General features: G+C 35.7%; 1 pseudogene; it reads left to right on the top strand.

Annotated features, from left to right (window-relative positions):
- Window positions 1-13,145: 13,145 nt before the first annotated feature.
- LOC121041600 (nuclear transcription factor Y subunit beta-like) lies at window positions 13,146-14,451 on the top strand (annotated as a pseudogene).
- Window positions 14,452-15,458: the final 1,007 nt, after the last annotated feature.

The raw sequence follows: 15,458 nt of genomic DNA, 5'->3' as shown, positions 1-15,458 counted from the left end.
GTCATGTTAGGACATTCTAAGTCCACATGGCAAAGCCATCCTTTTCATAAAATTTAGTCACTTATCTTTGTCAATCAGCTTAACTACAGTTTGTAGTACAGTTAATATTATTAAGACATCTGTTTCAATGCACAATGGAAATAGAAGTACAGAATAAAATTACCTTTTAATCATTTTTTTAAAAATTTATTTTATAGGGTTTTAAATGAAACTATTGGAGTTAATGGTGATAACCAAATTGGAAGTATCTCTTATGGCTGAGTGAATCTTTAACACATTCAGAAGAGCTTCTCATTCTGCACATCAATTATCACCATTGTATGTTTCCCAAGGATCATTTATGATGGACTTTCTCTGAAAATGTAGAGATATAGATGCCTAAACATTTCAAGTTTGAGTATTTTATCTTTTTAAAAAAGATACATTTGGTAAATGGAAATAAGGTTTGACAAGGTCAAGTATACTTACATTAGATCAGCTGTTGTGGACTGTTCCAACTGTGTTTTTCTGTCCAGTCTATATGTATTGTTCAAGATAAAGATATTTTGCAGGAAAGAGATACTTTGTAAATAGTTATTCAATGGGAAGATGAATGAAATAAATAATCAATAGAGAAAACTAAAGAAAAATGAATATCCATTTTTATGTGGCATGTATGAGTCGACATTTGAAAATTTACATGAGGCCATCTGAAAAGCATGAGGTAATTTATGTCTAGAATTCCAGAACTGGGTCACAGTTTTCTACACTGAATAATTTATACAAATATGTATATAAGGAATACCTTTTTAATAAATGTTGAAAATAAATCCCAGATCACTAATATTCCATTAAGAAGGTTAAATTTAATTGTGTGTGTTACAGATCTTATATTTCCATTTACTCAACTGACAAGGAAAATGTAATTATTTTTGAAACATTATAATATGCTAAGAATGTGTGACCTTTCCACAGTTTAAGCAGTAAAGCTCACTCAAAGGTGTTCTGCTCAAGCTTAATATTAGTATACCTAAACTACACTGATTTTTTATTAAACATGTTAACGTACCAACTACCAATGGCATATCCTGTGAAGTGTTAGAAAAGACGACCAAGTATTAAATGAAGAAGAATTGCTCAATACTTGATAAAATTTATTTTTCTACAATTATACTGACCTGTTTACATAATACTTGGGAAGACATATTCTTATTTAAAATACTCATTTTAATGTATAATGTAAAATTTCTCATGAAAAATACAATCTTATTTTCATATATTTGGAAAATCAGATGTTCCTGTTCAGTGGATAATTACTGATATACTAACGTTACATGAATAGGATAAAACAAGGTTCTGTACTAAAAATATTGAAAACTTTAAAAGTTGTGAATTATTCCTTTCAATTTTATGTTCTGGTGGTTTAGGGATGCTCAGAAACCAGAAGTCACATAAATGGGTTAATTCTAAAATTGTTTAAACATTAGCCATCATCACAATTTAATGTTTAACAATTCTTGCCAGATTCATGACTTCATATATTTCACTAAATAGAACTTTTCCCTTATTTTATTAATTGTAGATTGCATATGATTCTTAATGAAATATTCACATTTCATTGACAAACCAAGGTAGCACTGCAGGTGTCCCAAGTTGTAAAATGTCACACACATTTTAGTAAAAGTGTAAGCACTATTAACTGAGGATTTAAATACATTAGCTCACGTGATTCTCTCAACAGCTCCATACAACAGAATAATTAGGTAAAATAATATGAGTTTCTATAATAGATAAGGCCCCAAATCTTAGTGGCTCCCTTAACACAATAGGATTAATCTTATTCATGTGAATTCTAAATGAGGGCTTCCTGATTTGGACTCAGTTCCATCCAATCTATTCAGGACACCAGGCTGATAAAAGTTCTTCCTATTTCAAGACAATATTGCTGGGGACATCAATATCCAATCAGCAGATTGGGAAGTGAAAGAATCATATTCAGGAAGTTATGATAAGCCAGACTTTGCTCTAATTTCACCGGTTCTAACTCTGTCACATGGTAATGACTCAGAAAACAGGGAGCCTTATGAGCACAGGGAAAATGGTCTATTTTCTGTGCCACCAGTCTCTTATTACAGTTTGCCCTTCTATTCATCAAATCCCAATTTCATCATTTTTCTGCACACAGAATATGTTCATTCTCTGATAAAGATTCAGGGTATATCTAACAAGTTTCTGTATTCAATTAAATGGAGCTATGATGTAGATAGAATATAGGAATGAAGAAGACTAGTAATTTGTTCTCAACTTATACAATACTCAATGGTAGAGTAGGAGCAAGATCATTGCAACTAACTTCCCCATCTTGAAAATGAAGTAGAGAGAAACTCCAATGCAACGGTAAAGTCCTGCCAACTGGAATTGAAAAGATCCTTGATTTCAACCTAACTTTGCTCTCTGAGAAAATTCTCTCATTTGTTTCCTTTTGGAGCCCCTTGCTCACCTTTCTTGGACATCCCTTGTCCTTTCCTCTCAGGCCACACAGAGTGAATATTGAAGCAGAAGGCTGCCTCTGGTATGTGAGGCTTCCATAGACAGCCTCCCAGGCATGCAAGTTTGAGAACTTGAGTTCTGTTAAAACCTGTATAGTCAAGATATATTTTAGTTCCAGTAGCTAGTTTCATTGACATTCCCTTAGAAGAATAGTAGGTTTCTAATTCATTTGTTTCTAGTAAGTACCATGTGCCAGTAACCATACTGGAATTCTGTACTAGACAAAACTCCAAAATGTAATTCCTTTCCTTGCCTTACTTTGCATTCTATTCTCTTCTTTTCGAAAAAAAATGACAGCTACACTGAGGCAATCTGACTTACATGGGAAAGAAATACTCTCAGTCATATTTGTGTCACAGGGATGATTCTTAATTGGCTGCTTGTACACACTTTTTTTTTTCAGCTTATTTTTCCCTTCAAGGTGAAAGAAGAGCCAATTTATCTACCTGTTGAGGCTTCACATTAGCTGGCAGTTTTCATTCCAACAGGTAAAATTATTGTGTCATTTACAGGTGAGAAGAAGGAAGTACAAACTAAAGGTTATGTGGCATATCTTGCGTTAAACGGCTAGTGGTTTTGAGGCTAAGGTTTAAATTCAGCCATTTTCCAAAAGATAGCATCCGCTTCTATACCGTCCCTCACATCTGTTATCTTCTGCCCATAGCACTTCTCTCTATGGGGCTTAAATACCAATCTATATGGCATAGAAGTGGGATAGACTTTATCCCATGCTCCCATCATCCTCATCAATCATTAGTACGCGTTTTTTCAGAGCTAATCCCTCTTCTATGTTTCAGTGACAAACTGAAGTTCTTATGCTCATATTCTCACTGATATGGTTATCTGGAAGTAGATGCCATTAACATTTCTTCTACACCCACGGGCAAGTCCAAGTTTTTCTTACACTGCCAGAACAGCTCATGCTACATATGCAAATCTCCAAACATATGACAAATTTGCATTTTTGCAGTGGTATTGACTTTTTTTTTAAGATAATGTACACGTTAAGTCTAGGGTTATATATGTGCATGTTTGTGTGACCACATCATACATTTTTCATAGCACTTTGAATTAGAGTGGAAAAATATTTTAAGTGGCATAATATGATAGATATATTTATTGTGTATTTCCCCTAAAATACTGTCTTTATTTAAACATTATCATATTTTTGTACCCATGCCTGTCAATTAGCAGAAATATTTAAAATGAACATGGGGGGGAGCGCCTGGGTGGCGCAGTCGGTTAAGCGTCCGACTTCAGCCAGGTCACGATCTCGCGGTCTGTGAGTTCGAGCCCCGTGTCAGGCTCTGGGATGATGGCTCAGAGCCTGGAGCCTGTTTCCGATTCTGTGTCTCCCTCTCTCTCTGCCCCTCCCCCATTCATGCTCTGTCTCTCTCTGTTCCAAAAATAAATAAACGTTGAAAAAAAAATTAAAAAAAAAAAATAAAATGAACATGGGAGGACCCAGCACTGAAGATCCTAAGCAGTATGTCTGGGAGAGATCCTTTCTCTCTCTCTCTCTTTCTCTCTGTCTCTCTGTCTCTCTGTCTCTCAGTTCTGTAGTGTATTTTGATGCTTTAGGTGAATACACCAATGCTTTCTTAATTTTTTTTTTTTTACGTTTATTTTTATTTTAGAGAGAAAGAAACAGAGCGTGGGCAGGGGAGCAGAGAGAGAGGGAGACACACAATCTGAAGCAGACTTCAGGTTCTGAGCTGTCAGCACAGAGCCTGACGCTGGGTTCAAACTCATGAACCACGAGATCATGACTTGAGCCTAAGTCGGAGGCTCAACTGACTGAACCACCCAGGCACCCCATTCACTGCTTTCTTTAACAGGTCTGTGGTAGGCAAAATATTGGTTCCTCAAAATCCCAATGTCTTAATTCCAGGAAACTGTGAATGTATTACCTTGACATGTCAAAAGGGATTTAGTATATATGATTAAGATTAAAACCGAGATAAGAAAATTATTTTAGATTATCCCGGTGGTCCTAAAATAATCTCATGAATTCTTAAAACCAAAGAATCAATCAATCCCAGCTATGGTCAGAGGTAGCAATCGTCATAGCTATGGTCATAGGGAACTATGGAAGGAAAGGGCCAAGGAATGTTGTGACCTCAAGAAACTGGAAACGCAAACAAATGGATTCTCTCTTAAAGCCTCCAAAAAGGAATGCAGCCTCACCTACTCATTGATTTTAGCCCAATGAGACCTGTGTTAGACTTCTAACTTATAGAAATGAAGACATTAAGTCTGTATTGTTTTAAGCCACTAAACTTGTGGTAATTTGTAACAGCAACAATAGAAAACTAATATGCTGTCTTTATAATTTATATATAACTTCATTTTAACACCTGATTGTTTCTTATTTCTTTTTAGTAGGATCTCTTTGTATTAAAAACCAACCACACCAAACAAAACAAAACAAACAAAATTTAAAAAAAAAAGACACCTAAGGCCAGCATCCACTTATTTTACAAAGCATGAAATTTCAGTGTTTTACATAATCGTGAATGGTGTGTAGAGTTTCTTATTATTCCAAAATTGGCAACTAGAATACACAGCTCAGGATAGAGGATATGCTTCCCAATTTAATACTAAAGACAGTCACAGATAAAAATTTGTGGTGTCAGAAGAAAGGACACTTTTGCCTCTCCCTACTACTTGGTGTCTAGTGAACTGTAGAAACTAACCACTCTCATTCTTATCTGGGGACAGCACTTTGAAAGGAAGTTTCTTATAGTTTGACATGGTTCAGAAAGGCTGGGTGGTTCAATAAGTTAAGTGTCGGACCTCAGCTCAGGTCATGATCTCATGATTCGTGGGTTTGAGCCCCGGGCCAGACTCTGTGCTGACAGCTTGCTAAGGGCCTGGAGCCTGCTTCAGATTCTGTGTCTTCTCTCTGGCCGGGCCCCCCCCCCCCCGCCCGGGCGCGCCCCTCTCTTGGTCCCTCAAAAATAAGTAAGTGTTAAAAAAGTTAAAAAAAAAAAAAAGATTTTGACATGGCTCCCTTTAAGTGAGAGCACTTTTTGTGTTTCTTCATGTGTATTTCTGATGGCAGGAGAATTGTCATTTGGGCTGCATCAGTTGGATAGTGTATCTATCCAACAGATAGATAGAAATGGGTAGATAGAAATGGGTAGAAACTGTATTCTTCATCAGATATATCCTTATATCCTTAGCATAGGGCTTGCTCTAAAGAAAGCATGCAATAATTATGTCATGAATCTGTGCTCTAATGTAAAACAACATGCATTAATTAAATGCGGAGGAAATGAGCTTTATATCCCTAAATATAAATTATAGAATTTCCATTTAAGTAATGCACCTTTCAATGTAAAATTTAAAAAAATGCCATATCTTATGCATACATATGCAGAAAAAGCTAATTGCCAGAAAGACAAGAAGGTCATATTCAGATTTAATAATTACACAGACATGACTGAATTAACTGATAATGAGAATGAGGATAAATATGGACTTTCATTACTATGTGATAAACGGTTTAAAATTTTGTTTTACCAAAGTCACACTTTCACAAATATCATATTTGTAGTCAAATGACCTTTTCTAGGAAACAAAAGTATGTATGGCTACATAAATATTTTGCAAAATGGTTTTACGCTTAGGTAGCTTTTCTATTTAAAATTCATTATTTTGTACCCTTATATTTCAAAAGATATACTATCTAAAAATGAGTAGTCACTTAAAATTGGTTATTTTCTAAAGTCAATATATGATACAAGGTAATTAAAATGAAATAGAACACCTAGAGTAGTTCAAAATCAAACTACTTATATCCAGCTTAGAATAATGACCATATTACTAGGTAATAGCTTTTCAAATAATGTACTCTGTTTTGATATAAGAATAAGATGGTTCTGTACGTAAATATATGATGATGGCTCATTAAAAAATAGTGGTGTCAAAACCTCAGTTAGGTAAGAAGATAAGCATATATTAGGAACACATCTAGGGAGGTCAACCAGATGCCTCTGTTGAACTTGGGTTGATTTGATCACATCTGAGAATTGGCTATCTGACAAATAATCTAGGATGATGGTGGCTCAGACAATTGGGGTAATTTGATTCTGTTCCATGTGTTGCTCTTCCTCCTTCCTGGAATGACTTGGATATCTTGAGAAAGTCCATCTGACAGCAATGGCGAGAGTAATTGCAGAAGCAGAAATGTGTAAGCCCTTTATACATCTGTCCAATAGTCCATCCCCAGAACAAGTCATAAGACCAGGCTAGAGTCAAAGTGGAAGGGCACTGAAAGTTTGTAAGGCAAATGGTGTGATCACAAGCAGGGGTTAAAACTGGGGACATTAATATGCCATATAGCCAGACCTCAGCTGAAATTATTCATGACTCTCCCACATTGCAAAATAGTCTCAGTCCTCTTCCAGAAACCTCAATTATCTCATCTACCGCTCATCAGTATTGGTCTGTGTGTCATCTACATCAGCGCCAGGCACAGCTTCTCCTGATTTGGAGATTTCAAGCTAAAAAGGGCAAGATATTATGCTCAACCCCCAACAAACAGTAGTTAACGGCTGTAATAAACACTGCTCTTTGAAACATAAGAGAATGGTAGGTACATGGCAGTACTGTTCTATAATAATTTTTTGATGCCACTAGGTAATCATTGTCAAGTAACTTACACCAATAGGATGTATCCCTTGATTAAGCCCTGCTTATGCTCCCTGGGAGTAATTCACCACTTCATCATACACCATGACTTTGGGCTGTATTCTATTTTTTTTTTTTTTTTCATACCTCTCTTGACTCTCCTTGGTAAGTTGTGAAAATTATACTGGGAAATATGCCCTTTGAGCAAAATTTCAATATGTTTTTCACCAGTAGAAATCTAGGAAGGATTATATTAGGGAGGGTTCTCTAGAGAAAAAGGACCAATACGAGATTATATATAATAATAAATATTATATATATGAATGATATTAAGTATAAATAAATAGGAGGTAGCTTTAAAAAATATATGGGGATTATTCGTTTATATGCAATAGATGTCACAAACATTTTCTCCCCAGTTTGTTTTATATCTTTTGGTTTGCTAATGACTTTTGTTTTCCATATGAAGTTTTTGGTTGTCTAACTTATAAATTTTTTTTGTTATTACATCTGAATTTTGATACATAGTTAGAAAGAATATACCTACACCCATGTAATATAGAAGTGCTTTAAGAGAAATAATTGATTGATAATTCTTTCTAGGTTTTCTGTTGAAATTGTTTTAAGTTTTCTACATTGGATGGGGTCAGTTTTTGCTAAAGCATATTTTCCAAGGCAATTACCTACTTCATCTGTATATTGAAATTTACTTCCTTAGACTTTTACAAACAATTAACTTATGCTTTTATTATCCTGTTTTTTTTCTATTGAAATTTTACATCTCCCTTCTCAATCCAGTATAAACCCAATTCACTTACTGACTGCACTGAAAAGTTCAACTCTTCAAATTATAACACAGAAAAACTTCTCTGTGTGACATCAATACCACCAGCATTCTCAATGGTTCTCTTATACAAAACAGAATAGCAGGATACATGTAAATGCAAGATGTGGACAGTGACCAAAAGACAGTAAGAGAAGATTGACAAATATTCCAGAAATTGTAGTTGAAATAAATGGACTGTAAAAATAGCCACAATAAAGAGAAAGATGAACAACATGGATGAAAAAAAAAAAAAAGATGGCGTCTAACACAGTACTGGATTCAGTTTAAAAAATAACTAATTTGACCATTGATATAGAATGCAGGGTGAGAGAAATTACCCAAAGCACTTGAGACATTATGACGTGTACTGCATGGAGCAAAGAGACCACCCAGGTAGCTAATACTCAATGTTAGGTTAACAGATTTAAGAATTCTCTAGAATTTTTAGCGTATGTTCTACATTATGTGAAGATGATATTCTTATAGAAGCCTGCACTCTCAAATCCTTAGAGATGACTGGCTCAAGAATAACCATTGTTTATTCTGTGAATGAATTATTTTATCTTCAGAATGGGATGTCTACTCTGTCTTTTGTTTGTCTATTTTTGGGGGCAAGGGACTGTATTTCTAATGCAGGAGGAGAGTATATAAGTAATATATTTCTGTTTGGTAGCCACCTCTTATGTCAAACTAAAAGTGGGGAATATATCTAAAGAAACACCAACTTGTTATTTTTATATTACATAGCTAATTTCAACCGATCTACAATCTTAAAAATATACTCTGAAGTCATGGAAGAACTCAAAAGGGAATTCAATAGCTGATTCATAATCTTGTACAAGAATCAATTTTATAAGCGCAAAAACACTTGTTGCTATTTTATGAGAAGATCTAGAAGGAGTATTTATATTAATATTAATACATGTAAAAATGTATGGAAAACACCTAAGAAATGAAAAACAAAGAAAACCATTGTTGAAGAATAGGCATTAATGATAAAGTGGATTTATTTGTTTCTATTTTACTGAGTGGATTCAAGTAAGACATGATAAAACTCATTAATCTAGTAAAAAGAAAAAAGTCAAACTAATTTATGTAGCAGATTATTGCGTATATGACCAAGAAAGAGGAACTAATAAACTATTTGAATGCTTTTATAGTAATACCCAAATCTTTGAAATGGTAGAACAGATATAAGAAGACTTTTGGATTAGACGAGGTGGCAAAGTCTTAAGTTCAATGTGAAAGAATATTAATAATTCTTGTGCAGAAGGTTGTCATTTCTGTGGGTCAGAACATTATTGAAAAAAATAAATTTTCAAATAGAATTTCAGAATATTTGAAGCCACTTCCATGCTAAAGTCTAAATTGCTCTATGACCAATTAGAAGTCCAATAATCTGATTTATTTTAGATTACCTTCAGAATATATAACAAGGTCTCTAATCAATCATTGTCATTAGAGCAGTCAGGTCTTTAGGTCTCTCCAATGCTATACCCTCATAAACATAGTCAGGAGAGACCCCATTTCTTCTTCTTCTTCTTCTTCTTTTAATATTTATTCATTTTTGAGAGAGAAACAGAGCACAAGCCGGGGAGGGGCAGAGAGAGAGGGAGACACAGAATCTGAAGCAGGTTCCAGACTCCAAGCTGTCAGCACAGAGCCCATCTTAGGGCTTGAACTCATGAAGCATGAGATCATGACCTGAGCTGAAGTTGGATGCCCAACTGACTGAGCCAACCAGGTGCCCAGGAGAGACCCCATTTCTTTTTTTTTTTTTCCAAATTTTTTAAACATTTATTTATTTTTGAAAGACAGAGGCAGAGCATGAGCAGGGGAGGGGCAGAGAGAAAGGGAGACACCGAATCCGAAGCAGGCTCCAGACTCCAAGCTGTCAGCACACAGCCCGATGCAGGGCTCTAACTCACACACTGCATGATCATGACCTGAGCCAAAGTCAGACACTTAACCAACTAAGCCACCCAGGCGCCCCAGCGACCCCATTTCTTAACCCCAATTCCCTTTTCCTTTGAAATAATGAATACCATATGAATATTTAATTATAATGTGTCCTCTTTTGTCTCTATAACTGTTTTCTAAAGAGTGTATATTATGTCACTCTGAATTTCTATAGTCAACCTAAGTATCCTATTAACCTATGGGACTAGGACTAGATCTTTTTTGTTTTTCAGTTTAGAGCATGACACTCACTGCACTCAGTTGGTATGTGTCCAAAGTGTTCTTCCTTGTTTCATAAGATTTAAGGATTCTTTCGCTGTCCGGACAGAACACAATGGCACTTGAAAAGCTAGAAGGCAGAACTCTATATTGCAGCCCCAAACAAAAAGGCTGTCAGGCAGGACTATACAGGGAGGTGCCTTTGGAGAGGGTAACTGAAAGTTGTTATGCATCAAGCAGAGTCCTGTTACTCAGCTTTCCCAGGCTCCCTGAGGGTTGGCTTATTTGAATAATTTTGGTGGACCCTGGGGCATAGGGATTGCCCTGGTTGTGTGCTGCTTGTTCCCTGGGCTGATACTTAGGGTTCCTATCTATGAAAGCCCAATAAAGGACGCGATCGAGGTGTGGACCTAATGAACTGCTCAAGAAGCTACCTGGCCTTTTTCAGGATATCATAACTGGGCCAAAAAAGTGCAAACACACCAACCAACCCCAGACTAAACTGTATTATCGTCCTTAAAAGGAATCTTGGCACTTGTTGCCTTAGCTGACGCCCAAAGAACAACCATACTTTCCTCCAATAATTGTGCTAAAAGAAAGCTTAATTTCTCTAAAATTGTGTCCAGCATGGGAGTAAAATGGGACTGACTAAATGTCCAGATAGTTGAGATTATAATAAATGTATATATTTCTTCTCATAAAAGATCCGATCCTAATCCTGAGTCCTTGCAAATGCTCATCTTTACTAATCAACAAACCTGATAAATAATGATGTGTACAAGGCCTAAAGCCATTACATTGCATTTTCCCATTTTTAAAATGTGTCATGTGGTGTCTCCTGGATTGGATGGGAGCCCCCAAAAGTGGGGTGACCATTGATCGGGTGGAAGCCAGTGACACACGATGGTGGTGAAAGAAGTCACCTGAGGCAAAACAAAGGAGATAGAAGTTTAGTGGATACACTGGAAGGGAGCAGTGGACAAGACAGCAGAGTCATTGTCTGCAACAAGGCAGTGGGTGGGGGCTTTATTTAAAGGAAGAAGGTGAGGCAGCTGGGGACATAATGGATTTTCCCTTCTTTGGTCTGTGCATGATTGTAAGTAGCCCATTGGTTAGTCAGGGCTTATGGATATTTTGAGGTGGGTCGTGTGATGGGCTGTTAGTAGGCAGCCAGGTGGTCCTGTGGGCCCTTTTTACATTCCATGGCTCAAGTCTGTTGCCTAAAAGCGACCTCTACATGTCACTGCTATTATTTTCCATGCATTTCACCTGTTTCTAAGTACATCATTGTTGTGGTAACTTTATTCTACACTTTATCTATCCTTCTGAGCATTTTTGCCTTTATTTTATTAAGTCATTTATTATATTTATAGCAGAATTCCCCAACATTACCCTGAGAGATTTTAATTTTTTTTTTATGTTTATTTACTTTTGAGAGAGAGAGAGAGAAGGATGGTGTGGTTGGGGAGAGGCAGAGAGAGAGGGAGACACAGAATGAGAAGTAGGTTCCAGGTTCTGAGCTGTCAGTACAGCGCCTGACCCATGGCTTGAACTCACGTACTAGGCGATCATGACCTGAGCAGGTCAGACGCTTAACTGACTGAGAAACCCAGGTGCCCCTACCCTGAGAGACTTTAATTTTGTTGTTTTTGTTGTTACAATTGTTTTCCTCTCAAATTCTTGAGAAAAAAAAATCCTAAAATGTCATTTTCTGTCCTTTATCCCTATCGTGATGAGTATTTGCTGGCTTCTTCCACAAAAATGATCATATATTATGATTCTTAATTTTTCTTGAAGTTTTCTTATAAGATAAATTTATAAAGTTATATTTCATCAAGAATTTGCTTAGTTGAAGGAAAAAAACAAAGTTGGAAGATTGATACTATCCGTCATCAAGACTTACTGTAAAGCTAAGTAATCAAGACAAGAGTGATATTGGTGAAAGAATAGACAGATCATTAGAACAGAATAGAGTGCCAGGAAATAGATACATACATACATAGTCATACGGGCAATGCACATAAATATCTATACAGTCAATACACATACACATACATGCACTCAAGTGATCTTTGATAAAGAAAGGAGGACAATACGATGGAGAAAAGATAGTCTTTTCAACAAATTGTGTTGGAACAACTGAGCATTCACATGCAAAAACTGAATCTACACACAGGCTTTAAACCCTTCAAAAATTACTAATAAATCACAGACTAATTATAAAATATGAAACTATAAAACTCCTAGAAGATTATATAGAACAAAATCTAGATGGCTTAGGGTACCATGATGATTATTTTAGATATAACACCCATGGCATGCTCCATCAAAAAAATAATGTATACACTAGGCTTTGTTAAAATTCATAAAAATGTTTACTGGGGTGTCTGGGTGACTCAGTTAAGTGTCCAACTCTTGATATCGGCTCAGGTCATGATCTCATGGCCATGAGATTGAGCCCCGTGTTGGGCTCCATGCTAAGTGTGGAGCCTGCTTAAGATTCTCTCTCCCTCACTTTCTGCCTTCCTCTAAATAAATAAATAAATAAATAAATAAATAAATAAATAAATTTCCGGGGGGGTGGGGGGGGAGAGGTCTACTTTGTGAAAGACAATGTCCTAAGAATAAGAAGGCAAGTCACAGAATGGGAGAAAATATTTCCAAGATGCACATCTAATGAAAGACTATTATCCAAAACATACAGGATTCTTAACATTCAAACTTAAGCAAATAAACAAATATGATTAAAAAATAGGGCAAAGATCTTAAGTGACACCTCATCAAAGAAGGTATACAGATGGAAAATAAGCATATAAAAAAATGTCCTGTCCCATACATCATCAGAAAAATGAAAGTTAAACAATAAGATACCACTACACACCTCTTAGAATGGCCAAAATCAAGAACACTGACAACACCTAATGCTGGCAATGATTCGAACAAGAAGAACTCTCACATGTTGCTGGTGGGAGTTAACATGGTACAGCCACTTGGCACTCCAGAAGTGAAGTATTACTGCTTTTTATTTATTTTTTGTTTATTTATTATAAACTTACTTATTCATTTATTTTGTTTTAAATAATTTATCTTCAATGAGATATAAAATTGTTCATCGATCTGGAATCGTTCTTCATATTTTTAAACTACTCTTCTCACTACTCAAAAAAAAAAGACTTGGCAGGTCTACACTGGGACTGGTTCCTTAGCAGCCATTTCTTGTCCAACCAAATAGCCGATTGGTAATTGGAGCCAACCAGAGCTGCACTGGGGATGGATGGTGACAGTGTTACTGTGATAAATGTGATAGAGTGATAGATGCTTCTCAACTATCCATTCTATACACTACATTGGAGGAAGTCATGTTACACTACCTCATGATGATACTGAAGACAGCATGAATGATCAAGAAGACATAAATGGTTCAAAGTAAAGTTTCAAAGAGAAACATATATTTTCCAATTGGAAATGTACCTAGGATGATGAAAAGTGCCATACCTCAAATGGGAAAGATTGGAAAAGATGCCCAAGAATGTGTTCAAGAATGTGTGAGTTCATTAGCTTTATTATAGGTGAAGCAAGTGAAAGATGCCATCAAGAAAAATGGAAGGCAGTCGAGAAGATATTGTCTTTTCCATGTCTACCTTAGGCTTCAACAGTTATGTAGAACCGCTAAAATTATACATTCAGAAATTCGGAGAGGCTATGAAAGGAAAGAAAAGAATTGGGGGAACAGTCACAGCTATAGAAGGACTAAGTGACGAACTTATAGAGGAGGCATTTACCAACCAGTTACCAGCTGGCCTAATAACCACAGATGGTCAGCAACTAAATATATTGTATTTTTTTTGTTTGTTGTTTGTTTTTGTTTTTGTTTTTTTTTAGGGGAGGGGCAAAAGTGAACGAGGGGCAGAGAGAGGGAGAGGGAGAGAGAGAGAACAAAGTGGGGCTCACCCAGGGCTCATGTTTTTACCTTAAGTGGGGCTGGAGCTCACCAGAATTGGGGCATCAGCTCACCTGAAGCACAAGTCAAGCTCACCTGAAGTGGGAGTCATGCTCACCTGACATAGGCTCAAACTCACCAACCGTGAGATCATGACCTGAGCCAAAGTCAGATGCTTAACGATTGAGTCACACAGGTGCTCCCAAAATGTGTGATTTTTACAACATGATATCAACAGATTTATGTTCTTCAGCAAATTCAGTTTTCACGACCTGAAGAAATGGTGGAATGGGGAGTGTCAGAGAAGCAAAAGAGTCTGTGTGATTCTGGGACAGACATTTAGAAGGAAAAGAGGAGAAAAGATGTCTTTGTATAGTAAATAGCTATAATGTAGCTTTCTGATGCTTGATTAATTGAGGTGTCAATTCTTACTTGAGAGAATCCTTTTCATGAATGATTTTAAAGAAAAATTGGATTTGCAAGGTATAAGATATTTTTGTTTTCTTTGAGAGTTTGTTGCTCTGTATGACTCCTGTATGCATGGTATATTGCAATTTGTTACTGACAGTGATTTGTAGATAGTTTCTTACTTTCATATTGAGTCATGTTTCTTTTGTAATTCAAGTAAGCAGCTAGGTTAATTTATATGTTTATTATCTTAATAAAATATAGGGGTAGGTTTCATTTTGGAAAAAAAAAGTAAGAATTTCTCAAAAATCAAAGTCAATAAAATGATGAGAATGTAACTTAGCTTTTGAACAGCTGTTCTAAGTTCACAAATAAGTCTATAGGCTCAGCAATTTCCAAACAGTTTCTAATCAATAACTAATCAACCTCACTTCTATATCTATAATTTATGTTTTAATTTGTAAAGTAAGATTTTATTCCTTTTATTTTGCTTCTCTTTTAACCATTATTTTGTAATCTAGTATTTCTATGTGTCCGAGGTGTAAAGGAGGTAATAATATTTGTGGAAATGCCAAAACAGTTTTCTGGTTCAGATATTTTGGTCATTAATATTTGTATATTTTTATTTTCTTTGTGTTTATTTGCTTGTTTGATTTTCTTTTAGAAGGAGATGGGTGACTGAGTTATTTAACATTGGAACAAAATTTAGAGTCAATTTCCAATAGATAAAATGTATAGTACCAATCAATCACTTGATTTACTTCATATGTTCACCAATATTTATTGCATAAAAAAAATCCATGGCTATCTCAAATCCATTTTTCCAATTCTTTCATATTTACATATACCTTGTCTTTAGATAAACAAAATATCTATCTCAAAGTGTACTCAACATGTTAATGATCAAATGCAAACAGTATAGCATAACAAATAGTTCATAGT

This window comes from Herpailurus yagouaroundi, unplaced genomic scaffold (genome assembly GCF_014898765.1).
Source record: "Herpailurus yagouaroundi ecotype Mexico unplaced genomic scaffold, PumYag 29, whole genome shotgun sequence".
Classification (NCBI taxonomy): domain Eukaryota; kingdom Metazoa; phylum Chordata; class Mammalia; order Carnivora; family Felidae; genus Herpailurus; species Herpailurus yagouaroundi.
This window is presented reverse-complemented; position numbering and strand designations above follow the sequence as displayed.